This window comes from Sciurus vulgaris (genome assembly GCF_902686455.1).
Source record: "Sciurus vulgaris genome assembly, chromosome: 13".
Classification (NCBI taxonomy): Eukaryota; Metazoa; Chordata; class Mammalia; order Rodentia; family Sciuridae; genus Sciurus; species Sciurus vulgaris.
Genome location: NC_136474.1, coordinates 6,160,362 through 6,175,963, shown reverse-complemented (window position 1 = coordinate 6,175,963; position 15,602 = coordinate 6,160,362). Strand labels below are relative to the sequence as shown.

The 15,602-nt window shown below is 35.1% G+C and overlaps 1 long non-coding RNA gene across 1 annotated transcript; it reads right to left on the bottom strand.

The window, feature by feature from the left end:
• Nucleotides 1-8,316: 8,316 nt before the first annotated feature.
• Nucleotides 8,317-12,027, bottom strand: LOC306642484. The gene is made up of 3 exons (XR_013758543.1): nt 11,917-12,027; nt 10,540-10,679; nt 8,317-9,340 (listed from the first exon to the last, which is right to left on the bottom strand). It is a non-coding gene; the product is annotated as an uncharacterized lncRNA (long non-coding RNA).
• Between the last annotated feature and the right edge of the window lie 3,575 nt (nt 12,028-15,602).

Genomic DNA, 15,602 nt, shown 5'->3' with positions numbered 1-15,602 from the left:
GTACCCTGTGCCCACTTTTGAACGAACACAAGAAACTGATGTCCTTCTCTTCTATTAAGAAACATCTCAAAGGCTTAGAACCATCTTGCTTTTGCACACAGAACTAATTGTCTTCTCATTACCTTCCCAAAAATGAGTCTGATGATACACCACTGACTTGGGAAGACTTGAATATCAATACTCATATGTGCAATCACCCCTCTCAGAGAGCTCTCAGAATAGGGCATTGGTGAATGCTTCTGTGTTCCTTGAAATTTACTGTGGAACAACAAATGGGGAGGATCGCCATAAGAAAGACCTGCAACTCTGAATGGTACTGAGTTTGGTAAGCCCTGAAGCACCAGTGAATTTGAGAAAATGAAATAGTCCTTGCTTTTTAAGTTGGTAAAAATTGAACTCATGGAAAATTCTCCCCTCCTATCTCCTGGACCTATAGGTATTCATCTTATGACATTAAGGCATTATGTGATAAAATTCCATATCTGCCAAGTTTCTTCAGGAAGGAGAAAGAGTCCTGTATGAGCTTTCACAGGTCTGTTAGGACCATGAAATGAGCAGAAGTTCAGTCAGTTTCCACGTCACTGTAAAAAGCCTTTAAGCTAACAAAGTCAGCTAGTGATAATTTCTCTTCATTGACCATTTTTGGAAAATGCCTAGAAATTGATTTGCTAAGATCATTGCTTAATTCTCCAAAACAGGAGAAAAAAGAAATCACAGAGAAGGGGTGATGAATCCTGGGTACCAGAGGGGTTTGATTCTACTGGAAACAGATTCACTGTCTTAACAAAGAAGTTCCATGAACAAGTATATCAATAAGCCTACCTGAGTGTTAGTCCCTTGCCCCTAATACATCTTTCTGCAAATATCCTCAACATGGTTCTGTACCCAGTTGTCCCAGCACTGAATTTCACACTCTGAAGCACAGTATCACCACATCCAAACACTGAGGCATCAAGCTCTGAGGGCTGTACTATTTCCTTTCTAAGAAGAGCATCGAAGACAAAGGTGTAGTGTGCCAAACTCTCAATAGAAAAATCCCAACAGCATACATTCTTTTAAAATTATGATTTTTCTGACAGATCAATGTAGGCAAAATAATAATTTTAAAGTCATATATTAGGACCACAACTTCACTTCTGAAATCTGAATTAGGCAAATACAGTGATTTAAGGCACAGTGTGAAGCCCAGAACAATCAATGTCAGTGAGATTATGATACCCTGGAAACACAGTCCACAGATTTTGCCTTCTTTGGTCTTGTTTTAGCAAGGAAATGCAAGGCAGTGTAGGTTACATATGTCCCTCCACATGTCCTCACATCTGCAGCTGCTTACTCAGGGTATGGTGATCCTGACAGAGGACGTGGAACTTAGGGGCCACCTGGTTTGCCTCAGGTCCAATACTGCAACTCAGATCTGAAGGGTCAAATATGAGGTGGCATGGAACCCTGTGTATGACTGAGGGATGTTTCATTGCAGTTGCATAATTGGTGACATATTCCTCCCAGAGAAGTGGAACAAAAATGATGGTTTTTATGTGGTTTGATCAGTTGCTTCTGAACTCTTTCAGTTACTGGTCATGGTTTGTTTCTAATGGAGCCTGTTGAGAAATTGCATCCTGGTTCCAGTGAGTGTCCTGTCTTACCTCTCTGCTCACTCCCAGTGAAGCTCACAAAAAGCAGCCCTAGTCATGAGGATTCTATAATAGTATGGATTCTATAATAGAACTACAGTCCACTGATCAACTAATATATCACTTTGGATGGTATAGTATTGGTATTACTATTAATAATTAAGGACAGATATTGCATTATCTTGAGGTGTTTTATCATATTATTTTTGCATAATAGACTACAAAACAGCTGTTATATTTTTTATGGATGTTATCACAAATCTGTTCTATCAATATCTAAGATCTATAGAAGCTAGTATGTTAATATTAAATGCTATACTATGGATAATGTAATAGTATTAAAACCTCAGGGCCATTATTATATTAGTTGTACTTCCTATTGTATGAATATTACATCAATTTTAAAATGCAGCTATCATATCAGTTTGATATGTCATACTATGGATATCATATTAGTATTAAAAGACACAAATAAAACTTTAGGTCATTTTTAGAAACTCAAGTTATGCATATAATCTTAGGATTAAAATCAACATGGTACTTAATACATTAACTTTAATGATAACAAAATTATTTAATTCCAAGAATGCAGATATTTTATTAGCACAAGATTGTAAAATATAAATATGCTAATGTTAAATGCTACAGAACACCTGTTTACTAGTTTTGGATGTTATATCAAGGATATTAAAGAATATTAAAATCCAAAAGTAAATTATTATATTGGTTTTGGGGCTTATGGAAAAGATGGCATATAGTAAAATTAAAGGCTATAGGACATATATTTCATTTTTGAGGAGATAATATGGATGTCATATTAGTATTTCAAGGTAGAGGGGAGCTAGTATATTTATTTTAGATGCTAGACTATGAATAACACATTAGATTTAGAGGACAGAGCACAGCTTCTGTATTTGTATTTGATACTCTAGTTTGGATATTATATTAGTATTTGAATACTCTGAAAGGCTGTGATATCCATTTCTGATGTTGTAATATCAGACAAATTATATTAAAATTAAAAAACAGAACAGTTCTTGTATAGTTTTCTATGCTATTGTATGCATATGCTGTTAAAAAAAAAAGGACATGGAATGGCCATAATAGGAATATTGTATTATTATTGAAGCGTACAGGGGAGCTATTGTATGTGTTTTAGATGGTCACCATGGATATTGTAATCATCTTTAAGGTCCCAGGCTATCTACTATATTAGTTTAATGTGGAATAGTAAGAATATTTATTTAGCATTAAAGACCATATGGCAGCTATTCGTATTAGAGGGTACAACAAATTTATCACATTCATATTAAGGGTACCAAGGCAGGCAGCTATTCTGTTAGGTTTAGATTTTATAGAATGGAAAGCATGTTAGTTTGAACAGCTAGAGGCTAGTGATTACAGCAGTTTTAATGCTATAGTATAAATATAATATCTGTATAGAAAGAACAAGAGACAGTTTTAAAGTATAACAGCATTCTTTTTTAAATTTAATTTTATTTATTTTATGTGTTGCTCAGGATTGAACCCAGTGCTTCACTTGTACTAGGCAAGTGCTCTAATAGCCATAAACCCAGCACCAAAAGACTGTTTTTATATGAGTTTAAGACACCACATATTCTGTATTATATAAATTTGAAAGGACTCGGGGAAACTATTAATTTTGGATGTAAAATAATTGATAATATGTTGGCATTAAAAGCTAAAGGACAACTACTATATTAGTTATAAATGTTAATGTATGAATATTACATTGATATTAAAGTATACAATGTATACTAATGATATTATGTGAGTTTCAGCAGTCACATTAAGGGTATTAGTGTCTTCAGTCACAGTGAATGTATCATTTGAGTGTCAGGTTCCACAGTGAAAATATTATGGTAGTGTCAGAGGCCAGAGTGAGGGTATTTATGTGAGTTTTTTTGTGTCAGAGTAATGATATTATGTGAATGTAAGTGGTCAAATGAGGTAGGTATTAGATTTTGTTTTGGTGAATATTCATGTGTGGAAATGCATGATACTCACAATGATCTCAATCACATAAAATATGATACTGTGTATGTATACTCATAACCTGGAAGGCCTGTCATATTAAGTTGCTTGCAAATTAATATCTTTGTTCTTTGCTTGTATTTTTATTTTTTTCTGTAATTTACATGTTAACCTTTAAAGAAATGGTATTTTTAAAAAAGTGGTCAAGTGAGGATAGTATATTAACGTGAGAGTCCACAGGGCAAATACTTTGTATTTTAGGCCACAGAGAAGATAATATGTGAGTGCTAGAGGTCAAGGGAGAATATTATGTAAATGGGACCAGAATGAGGATAAGTAAGTGTTATAGACCACAAAGATATTCTGTGTCAGTGGCTATAGTGAGTTAATCATCAGAGTGTCAGAGGCATCATGAAGGTATTATGTGAGTGTTGGTAGGCAGATTAAAGATATTATGTGAATGTGAGCTGCCAGAGTGAAGATATTATGTGTCAGAGGCCAAAATGAGGGTAATATCTGGATTTCAGTGGTTACAGTGAGGACAGTTTTTCAAGGTTAGCGGTCAGAGTGAGAATATTTTGTGAGAAACTGAGGCCATACTATATTATATGAATATAATATTGAATATAATATTGAGGATATTATATGAATGTCAGAGGCCAGATAAGGACTTTATGTGAGTGTCAGATGATATAATGAGGGTGTAATGTCAGTTTAAGAGAACACATGAAGGATATATTATGTGTGTCAGAGACCAGAGGAAGAGTATTATGTAAGAGTCAGATGTTACAGTATGGACATTATGTACATGTGATTATTCATAGTGAGGATATTATGTGAGTGTGAGAGGTCACATGTTATTATGTGAGCTTCAGAGGTCACAGTAAAGATATATGAATATCAGAGGCCACATAGAGGTTTATATGTGTCAGAGGCCACAGTCAGGGTTTTATGTAAGTATCAAGGTAAGGTGAGGGAATTTTTTGAGTCAGACCAAGGGAAGACACTATGTGATTGTCATGGCAACAGTGAGTGTATTAAATGAGTGTCAGAGAACACAGGGTATTATGTGAGAGTCAAAGACCATAGTGAGGATTTTGTGTGTCAGAAGGCACAATGAGGATTTTATATAAATATTTGAGGCCACACTGATGACAATATATCAGTGTCAGAGACCAGACTATGTTTATTGAATGTCAGAGGCCTCAGGGAAGATACTCAATGAGTGACAGTGGTCACAGTGGTCACTTGGAGAATATTATGTGTCAGTAGTAAGAGTGATGATATGTGAGTGTCAAAGGATACAGTGAGGAAATTATGTGTCTTATTGACCACAGTGAAGGTATTATATTAATATTGGAGGCAAAAATGAGGATATTATGTGAATGTCAGAGACCAGTGTAATGGTATGTTGTGAGTTTCAGAGGCAAGAGTGAGGGTATTAAGTAAATTTCAGAGGTTTAATTGTGTATACTATATAAATACCAGAGGCCACAATAAAGGTATTGTATGAGTGTTAAAACCAAATGAGGATATTATGTGAGTGGCAACTGTTCCAGAAAGACTATTGTATGAGTGTCAGTGGTTACAGTTGGGATAGACTCTCAATCACAGGGACAACACTGTGGAAATTATGTGGGTGTCAGTGGTCATAGTGAGGATATTTTGTCACATCAGGGACCAGTATGAGGATATTATGTGTGTCCCAAGTCACAGTGACTGTCTTGGACCACAGTGAGTGTATTACGTGAGTGTCAGAGGTGACAATTACATTATGTGAGTGTATAAGGCCACATTGAAGGTATTTGGTGAATATTAGAGGCCACATTGAGGGTATTATATGAGTGTCAAGGTAATGATGGCATTTTGTGAGTGTAAAATGGTCAACATCTCTAATAATGAGAGAAATGCAAATTAAAACTATATTGAGAGTTCATCTCAGTCAGAAATATATCAAGAATACAAGTAACAGTAAATGTTGGCAAGGATGTAGGGGAAAATGCTCACTCATACATTGCTGGTGGACTGCAAACTGGTGCAACCACTGTAGAAAGCAGTATGGAGATTTCTCATAAAACTTGTAATGGAACCATCATTTGACCCAGTTATCCCACTCCTTGTTTTATATTCAAAGGACTTAAAATAAGCAGACTAGAGTGACACAGCCAAATTAATGTTTATAGCACTGAATTCATGATAGCAAAGCTATGGAACCAACCTAGGTGCCCTTCAAAAGATGAACAGATAAAGAAAATGTGGTGTATATATATATATATATATATATATATATATATATATAATGGTATAAATATATATACAATTGTATATACAATGGTATATATATATATACAATGGTATATATATATATATATACATATATAATGTGGTATATATATATATACAATGAAATATTACTCAGCCATAAAAAAGAATGAAAGTATGGCATTTGCCAGTAAATGGATGGAACTGGAGAATATCATGCTAAGTGAAATAAATCAGGATCAGAGTTGTGGCTAAATGTTTGAGTACTTAGTTAAAATGTGTGAGGTCCTGGGTTTGATCCTCAACTCTGCACAAAAAATGAATAATATAAAGATATTATGTCCATCTACACCAAAATAAATTAAAACAGAAATTAACCAGTCCCAAGAAATAAAAGTCCAAAGTACTCTCTGATATGTGGATGAAAACTCATAACAGGGGAGGGTAGGGTGGAAAAGCATGGATGTTCACTGGATTAAACAAAGGGGAATGAAGGGAAAGGAGGAGGGATGAGAATAGGAAAGACAGTAGAATGAATTAGACATAACATTCCTATGCTTACATATGAATACAAGACCAGTGTAACTCCACAAGAATGGGATCCAAATTGGAATGGGTTGTATGAATGTATAATATGTCAAAATACACCTTACTGTCATGTATATCTAAAAACAACAAATTAATTGTAAACCTTTATATGGATAAAAAAGGAAAAGGTCTTGTCTTTTTTATTTTTTTAATGTTAAGCTGATATTATGTAACCCTGAAGATTTCACTCCTTGGTTCTAGTTTGACTCTTTGCCCTAATAAGTAGGTTATTCCTTCAAATATTTGAAGGGAACTCTCAGATCTCCCCTAGAACTTAACTTCTTTTGCCTAAACTTCTCCAGCAAATTCATCTGTATTTCAAATGACATGTTTTCACATTCCTTAAATCATTCTTATCTTTCTCCTTATTCAATGAATTCCAGTTTCACTTTTATAATGTTTTTAGGTGGTAGTCTGATCAGTTTAGAGAACAATTATGTGTTCTGGGACATAATAATTTTTTGATGATATTAAATTTAATCATGCCTTTTAGAAGCCTTATCCTCTGCTGACTCATATTGAGCCTACTATCCAAAACCTCAAAGTTTTTTTCTAGTACTCCTAGCCAAAATTGTAAAACAGTCTTAATTTCTGAATTTTAACTCAGTGGGCTCTGACAGTCCTCATTCCATTATCTTCCCGGACTAGCCTCAGAAATAGTGTATGGTTTACAGCTATCCTTGATTTGTTGAATTTAATTTGCTTTGATTCTAACCTTTAGGAAGATTCTTTTCTACATCCCAAACTCATGATTTCATTTTTCTTTCTAAACCTATTCCCTTTCACTAGCAGTACCACCATTTACATGAATGGCCAAGTCACAAAACTGTCTCATATCTGCTTATCAAGCCTATGCTCTTTATCCCTTAAAAAGAAAGATTACCCAGAATAGTTTTGTTTCCTCCCTGTCTCCCCTGGACTATTACAGTTGTCTTTAGGGATCCCTTCCTATCGGCCTTCTACACCATTTGCCTTAGAATAGAAAGGCCAGTAAACATGATTTTAGGATTCTCAATTTAGAAAAGAAAATAAAAAGCTAGAAAGAATATTATCAGTCAGGTACTGTGGTCATTCTACAATACTTTTATTACAGATTTATTAGGTCACTCATTTGCTTAAATTCTAGGCAAGTGCTCTGACACTGATCTAACTCCCCAACTACAAAACTTTTTATTTAGCAGTGCATACAAAAAGTTTCTTACCTGATAGAGCTAGAGATAAATTCAACTACTCTTCTACCTTTTCCATATAGTCTAGATATATCAGACTATGTGCTGGTCTCAGGCTATAATGTGCCTTTTGCTATTCTAAGATATAATTAGAATGCTACATGCTGACACTATTTACCTACCTCCTATTATTCCATAACTCCTCAGTTTGTTTTGCAACTACAAAAGATATTAATGCTTAAATAACTAAATGAAAAATTTGTTGGGAAACACAGCATCCAAGTATCATCTCACTAATTTATTTCAAATTGCTGAGGCAATTTAGCAAGACCCTAAGCAACTTAGTGAGACCCTATCTAAGAAAATACAGAGGCTGGGAATGTAACTCAGTGGTAAAGTGACTCTGGGTTCAATCCCTAGTACCCAAAGGAAAAAGAAAATAATATTATTGAGAAATCCGTGGAAAATGGATAATGTATTTTATCAATGTTAAATTTCCCAAATGTGATAATTGTATTATGGTATATAGTGGAGTTCCCTTTTTCTTAGGTACATATTAATGATTTTGACTTACTTTTCAAAAAAATGTTCTGAAGTATGTATACTAAATATTCTTTGAATATTCCTATCTTCTAAAAGGGAAAACAGAAAAAGCAAATATGGCTATATTTGATAGGTGAATCTAGGTAAAAGATATATGAATGTTCAATGTATTTATTATTGAACTGCTTTTCTGTAGATTTGAACATTTTAAAAAATGAGAAATTAGAAAAAAATTATTTAAAGTCAGTATATAGAAATGATTTCACAATGGTCCTTCTGGCTGTATGAGAACCTCATTCTTTATACTCTGCATCCTATGCATTTCTTTGTCATATCCTTTTGTCTGTCTTCTCATTTATATTTTTAAGGTAAGATCCATTCTGAAGTCTTCCATTTGTTACTCATATTTTCCTTGGGCAGATTACTTAGTTTGTCTCAGTTTCAAATTTTTAATCTGTAAAATGGACATTAAAAAATGTACGGACCCCCAGGGCCATTTGTGAAGGTTAAATCAGATAATACATATAATTCATCACTGTGCTTGTCTTTAAAAACTCTTCAAAAAAGGTAAGGTATTATTTGTGTTATTATGTCTTTTCTCTCTGTATTTCATGCCCAATATAATGCCTTGCTCACAACAGGTGCCCCATATTTGTTGATTGACTGAACAATGCAGTGACCTGAACTACCTTTTTCTTGTTGTTGGGCACAATATATAAAGAACTGATACATGACAGAATAAGAAAATGGTTAATGCCAATGAGTAAAAGTGACAGAAATCCTTTAGACCAGCAGATCTTGTTCTTCTGTGGTTGATAAGGTAAAAATTGAATTTCAAATTCCCTAGATTTTCTTAATGTATGGGTAGAGATAGCTCTGTTAGCCTATGTGAACAATCCTTGGTCTTGTATCTTAGCCATTACCAACTCCATTCCCATCCTGAGAACATACCTGTGTTTAGGCTTCACGCCAAACATTTCATAATCAAATATTTGATTCATACTTTTTTTTCAAAATTGTATTTGTTGATGCTTGGCTACATATCTTTGATATAAGATGTTTAAGTTGAGAAAAGTGTAACACATCAAAAGGATATCCATGGTCCCCTACACAATTCAGGATCCAAGCCCCACTCCTGATGCTGAGGAATACCTAAGGCATGGAAAATAGTGTTTACTTTTATCATTCTGGCTCACAATCTGAAAGCACTCCCACTTTGTTCAAGATTAAGTTCAAACTCACTAGTCTGGCATTCTAGTTCTGTATAATCTTTTTAAAAATTTTCTGCTATTTTCCTTCCCAAATACTGTCCAAGAATATATCTCACTGTGATCCATGATTATGTTTCTGTTTAAAGTTAATGTGCTTAAAAAGTTCTCCTCTTTTAAATTCTCCTCAGCCCATTAATTTTTAAGATCCAGATCAAGTTGGCTTCCTCTGTGAGAACATCACTGACCATTCAGGCTCAAAATTCTCTCTCCGTCCTCTGAACTTCACTAGCACTTACTACCTATAGGACTCATTAAAAATCATGGAATAGGCTGGACTCAGTGGTTTATGACTATAATTGCAGTGGCTCCAGAGGTTGAGGCTGGAGGATCATGAGTTCAATGCCAGCCTCAGCAATTTAGCAAGGCCCTAATCAACTCAATGAGTGTCTCTAAATAAAATATAAAAAGGGCTGTGGAAGTGACTCAGTGGGTAAGTTCTGATATCCATATGTTTTTGGAAAGATTAGATTGCTTCTTTTTTTTTTCCCATTTGAGTGGCAAAAAGGAGACTCACCCACCATTCTGCTAAGTAAAAGTTTTTAATTACCAAAATGCACCTTCCTTTGTATGAGAACATGGCATTTCTTCTGGCCAATGGACAATTCACACTCTCAATATTGCATTTACACAACCTCTTCCAACAAATACCTGGTCTTCATCAAAGCCAGGGAAAGACTAACTAGGATTCTTAAAAAAAAATTTTTGTAGTTGTAGATGGCCAGTATGTCTTTGTTTTATTTGCTTATTTTTCTGTGGTTCTAAGGATGGAGCCCAGTACCTCACACATGCCAGGCCAGCACTTTGCCAATGAGCTGCAGCCCCAGCTCTAACTGGGATTCTGAGTGCAGCCTGAAGCAGTGAACTTATTCCTTAGTATAAAGTCAACTGAATAGTGGAACTCTAACCAGTAATCATGCCTCTCCATTAGCACCAATAATGAAGCCAATTGATGCAATGAAACCAAGCCCCATATTTGCCACTGGTAGTGATGGGCAATGTGCAGCCATCCATACTCTGTCCAGAATACCTTCTTGATAATACTGAAGATAGAATGAAGCAAAGTAAATCATTGACTCAAACCTGCTTGGCTGTGTAGCTAATCTCTACAGCCATATCTCCTCCAGAATTCACAACAATTATAAAGACACTTTTTCCATCCAATGCCTCTGGGTTTTTATAGTCTTGACTATGGAAGTACTGTCCTTTGAACTTCTCAATTCCTGCAAGAGAGCATAAAATAATTTTGAATGATAGTTTATATGATGGATAAAATTTATAAAATCATTGTTTTGTAGAATTTAAAGTTGAAACACATATTCTCCAAATGATCTCCCTTTGTTCAGCTATTCTTGTCATTCTGAATACATTTGCTTATTTTTTCCATAGCCCCAGAATAGTAACTTGTGATTCCTTTATTGTAAGTAGTTTGTATTTTGTATTTGCAGACAAATCCAAACTGCCTCACAAAACTGCCATTCTCTTTTGTCTTTTCATTCTCTTACATACATACTCCCATTTCAATTAGAGTATATGTTTCTGTATACTCTAGGATATACATAAAGTGCATTTTTTAGAAAAAAAAAAGTTCAGGCCCCAAACTGAAACTAAACTATTCAATCTTTCTTTTAACCCTTAGAAACTCAATATTTGTTTGTTTCCTCGATCACTGAAAAATCCCACATCTGAACCAATACTGTGTAAGAGTTCCACAGTCTTCCTTTTTGATCCTTATGAAGACCAAAGTCATTGTGAAACTAAATACAATCATGTTCTACTTGTCAGAAATACATACGTTCTTAAAAATTTGCTGTAAGTTGGTTTCATTATTGTGAAAACATCACAGAAGTACTTACAGAAGCATAGACTGTTTAGGCCAGTCACTCAATGTGGCTGATGCAATCAAGACCCACAATAAACATGAGACATGTGAGGCTAGTTGGTGTAACATGGCAGTCTGCTTTACAGTAAATGTTTCTATAAGTAGAAGCAGTATACTCTATGCTAAATGTAGTAAATACATAAACCAGTAACATGGTTGTTTATTATTATGTACCACATACATAATTGTATGAGCTATAATTTTATACAACTGACAGTGCAGACAGGTTTGTACATCAACATCACCATGATATTATAATGTCTATGATACTACTCAGCCAATAGAAATTTTTCAGTCCTCATTATAATCTTATGGGATCACCATTCTGTATGTTTTCCAGCCTTGACTTGACTGAAATGGCATTATGTGGTGGCATGATTGTTCACAGACATCTAAACTCTAAAATTACCATTGCCCAAATGGCAATAATACAAATTACCCCATTTTGAAGGGAACATGCACAATTAGGGTAAGCCTTGTTTCACCCCAATGTAAAAATCACTCAGACCACAACCTTCTATTCCTCAGTGTCAAAGGCATGGCTTGAGGTTCAACCTCCTTTCTGGTAGTTCACTCACCTGGAAAGCTTTCCAGGGGTAAGTGAACATTAGTGTGATGGCCAGTGCAAAGCTTGACTCCATCAAAGAAATTAACCTCCTTTGTCTCTTCACACTCAGTGACCACCTCCCATTGGCCTGAAGTATAGAAATCAGGCTTCTTATTCACACTGTACACAGTGGTATGAAAGAAAAGTAACATATACAGGGAACTGCAACCATAGCCAGTACAATCTATATCTTCCCAGACATGACTTATTTTGCAAAATGTTACACAAAAGGCTGATACCACAAGTACCTTCACATAATTAGGGTCCTTGCAAGAATATTTGAATTTCATACTCCATAAAGAACAGTTTTGTTTGAGGTTGTGGTCTGAATGAGAAGATTTCTATAAGGCAGATAAAGTAAAATGGAGTTGACAGACTAATGTACTCTCCTGTGCCTCTAGAAAACTAGGATTTGTGAGGATTTTAGTCTCTGTGTTAAGGCATTGTAGCACCTGAATAAATGCTGAATTTCTCCTGTACTTCTGTGACACTCTGTGCAGTAAACACCTATTCCTCCACTAACCCCAGACATCCCCAAACTCTCTGATGTCTTCTGACACCCAAAGCCTGTGCTCCTTGACTAACCTCAAATATGTGACTATGAGGCTCCCTTTCATGTTAGAGCAGGAAAATATTTTGGTGGCTCTTATTTTTTTAAATGAATCTTTCTTTGCCTTTTACATATGCCCACTTTACAAGTAATTATAGAGAAGGCTGTAAGATAGGGAAATAGTAGGACAATTTTTTAGTTTTTCAAAAAAAGAAATAAATATGGGTTACTCTGCCTTTCTAAGGAAACATCAAGAATGCATTCCAATGAGCTTCTAGGGCCTTAGCTATAAAGTCTTGGTTGAATAATAGAGGCACTAAGCCTTAACCATCCTGTACTATTTATAGTTTCTGTCATGTGTTTTTGCACATGCTGGTGCTTCTACTTGGATCATCCTTTTATTCCTTCTTCATTTAGTAGACTCCTTTCTACTCAAGACTCAGCTTGGACATTATCTTCTCTAAAAATCTTTTCTGGAACTCGATTCCTCTTCCCTGATGGGTTAAACATCCCTATTCTGAGCTGCAATGTGTAGATTTCTATAGCACTTATCACTTGGTTTATTACTTATATGCATAATAATAATTTTCTTCATTTTTCTGTGTCTTTAAACACAGTTACTTTGTAAAGTTACTTAATTTTTCATCTTTGCATCATCACTGCTTAGTACAGTAACAAACTTGTTCAACAACTGTCACTTAAACAGGTCAGAGATGCACCACTCAGCTGTAAATGACTGGCTTTGGAAATTGTGACAAGATATTACCATTTTAGTATTGTTGCTAAACAGAAGAAGGTAGAAGGTTTGTGCTTTAAGCCAGGTGGTATATAAGTTTATGGTCATGATTATAAATTATGGAAAAATCACAGCACACTTTAGAGAAGGAAGGAACCAAACACACAGTATAATCAACTTCTTTTACATAAAAAGAAAATTATTATAAATTCAAGTTGAGAAACTAACTCATCTCAGGTCACAAGTTAATTAGTGATAAGAACAAGGACCAGAATTCAGGGTTTTGTTTCCTAATTCAGTGTTCTACTCTCTCCATCAGATTTAACTTCTTTGCTTCCTCAATAATTTCCAAGTCACTAAGTACTTCACCAGGTGGTTTTGGTGCTCACATAAAATAATATATTGAAAAGTGCCTCAGAAAGTATAAAATAATAAAGTAATAGTGGAAAATTTGTGGAAAGATTTAAAGTTCCCATACCTATTCATTATTGTCATCTCCTTTATTATAAGCAGAGTGTGAAATGAAGACAATGAAAATACTGGTGGCAGGTCTCTTTCTGTATCTGAAACCAAAATATATGAGAGACTTTCCCAGGGGTATTTTAGAGAGAGAACAAAGAGTGGAGTCTTTGTACTTGGGCATATCAAGCTAATATTTACACATAAGCATTGGTAAATGAAGCCACATTATTCATTTACTTGATGAAGAACTTCAAACACAAAACTGCCTACCTTGAACTGGATATACTTTAAAAGGTTGAAGTCTTTGGCATATGTCCTGAAATACTCAAGGACCTGGGAATTGTGCATGAAGTTAATATAATAATCTGGGATGATGTAGTCACTGAAGCACATCATCTCCTTAGAAGTATTGATGATCACCAATTTGGAAATACTGACTCTCCCTTCTTCAGGATTTTTCTGCAGTAAATTAGAAGTATTCATGGCAACTTAAGAACTAATTTCATGATTTACAAATAGCCAGTAAACAGTTGAAAAATTTCCTGGAATAAATGCCAATTCAAACAAATGCACACATACACAACCTCCATACGTCTCCCAGTACTTGTGTCTCTGTGTAGTTCCTTCCCCTAGAAACTCAGTATCTTTATGACTTGTTGTTGACCAACAGTATACAGTTGAAATGACACTGAATGACTTTCAATACTAATTAATAAGTAGCCTTTCAGCTTCCACCTGGGTGTCTTAGAAGGCTCACTTTGGTGGAACCCAGCAGCCATGTAAGAAGTTAGCTTTTGTAGCTGTGACCCAAATAACTGACAATGAGAAGGAATTCTTTTGGCTCATGCACTCAGAGGTTTTAGCTTCACTGCTTTTGGCTTCAGGCAAGGCAGAGAATCATGGTGGAAAGGTATGGCACAGGAAAGCTTCTCAGCTTATGGTAGCCAGAAAGCAGGGGTTGGGGGAAGAGGCCCAGGACAAGATAGAGTCCCCAAGTGTAACCCCCCTGAACCCATGATCTGCTTTTCCACCATGTCCCACCTGCCTACATTTTCTACCACTGCCTAGTAATCCATTCAGCTGTCAATGAATTAATTCATTGATGATGTCAGAACCCTAATGAATGAATCACTTTCCAATAGACCCACCTCTGGACAATGCTGCATTGGATACCAAGACTTGAATTTTTGGGAATATTCTAAATCTTTACTATAAAACTCCAACTACTATGAGACCACAATACTGTTAGGAAACCCAACCTAGGCATATAGAAGAAAATATCTAGGATAAAGAAATATTCAAATAGCCCCCAGAAATTCTAGCTATCCCACCTAAAGTTCTAAACATGTGAACAAAGTAATCACATTAAATTCAGTTTTAGCACTCATCGGATGGCAATAACAAGAAATTCCAAGTGAGAAATTCCCAGCTGAATGAATAAGTCTCAGGAATTTTCATATATACTGAGACATTGCTCACAAGAAAATGTACTGTCTTTTTCCAGTATAAGTTTTATTTACCCCAATGTTACTATTGCTGTGTAACAGTCATTTAAATGAGTAAAAATGGATTTGATCAAAACATACAACGGAGAGTATAAGTTAGTACAATATTTTCTGAGTAATTTTGCAGTGTATATAAAAATCCTTGAAATTTACATAGCCTTATAAATAAATATCAGACTTGCAAACAAAGATTATTGTTAAAAGATGTTACTGTCAGCATTATTCATAAAATAAAAAGAAAACAAGTTAAATGCTTAGGAAAACATACAGAAATTTGAGAACCACTGTTCTAGATCCTTGCTTCCCAAAGTATGATCTGTGGACCAGCACAAAGGGGATCACTAGGGACATTGTTAGCAATGCAGAATTTTAGGCCCCTCCCTAGACTTACTGAATCAGAACTA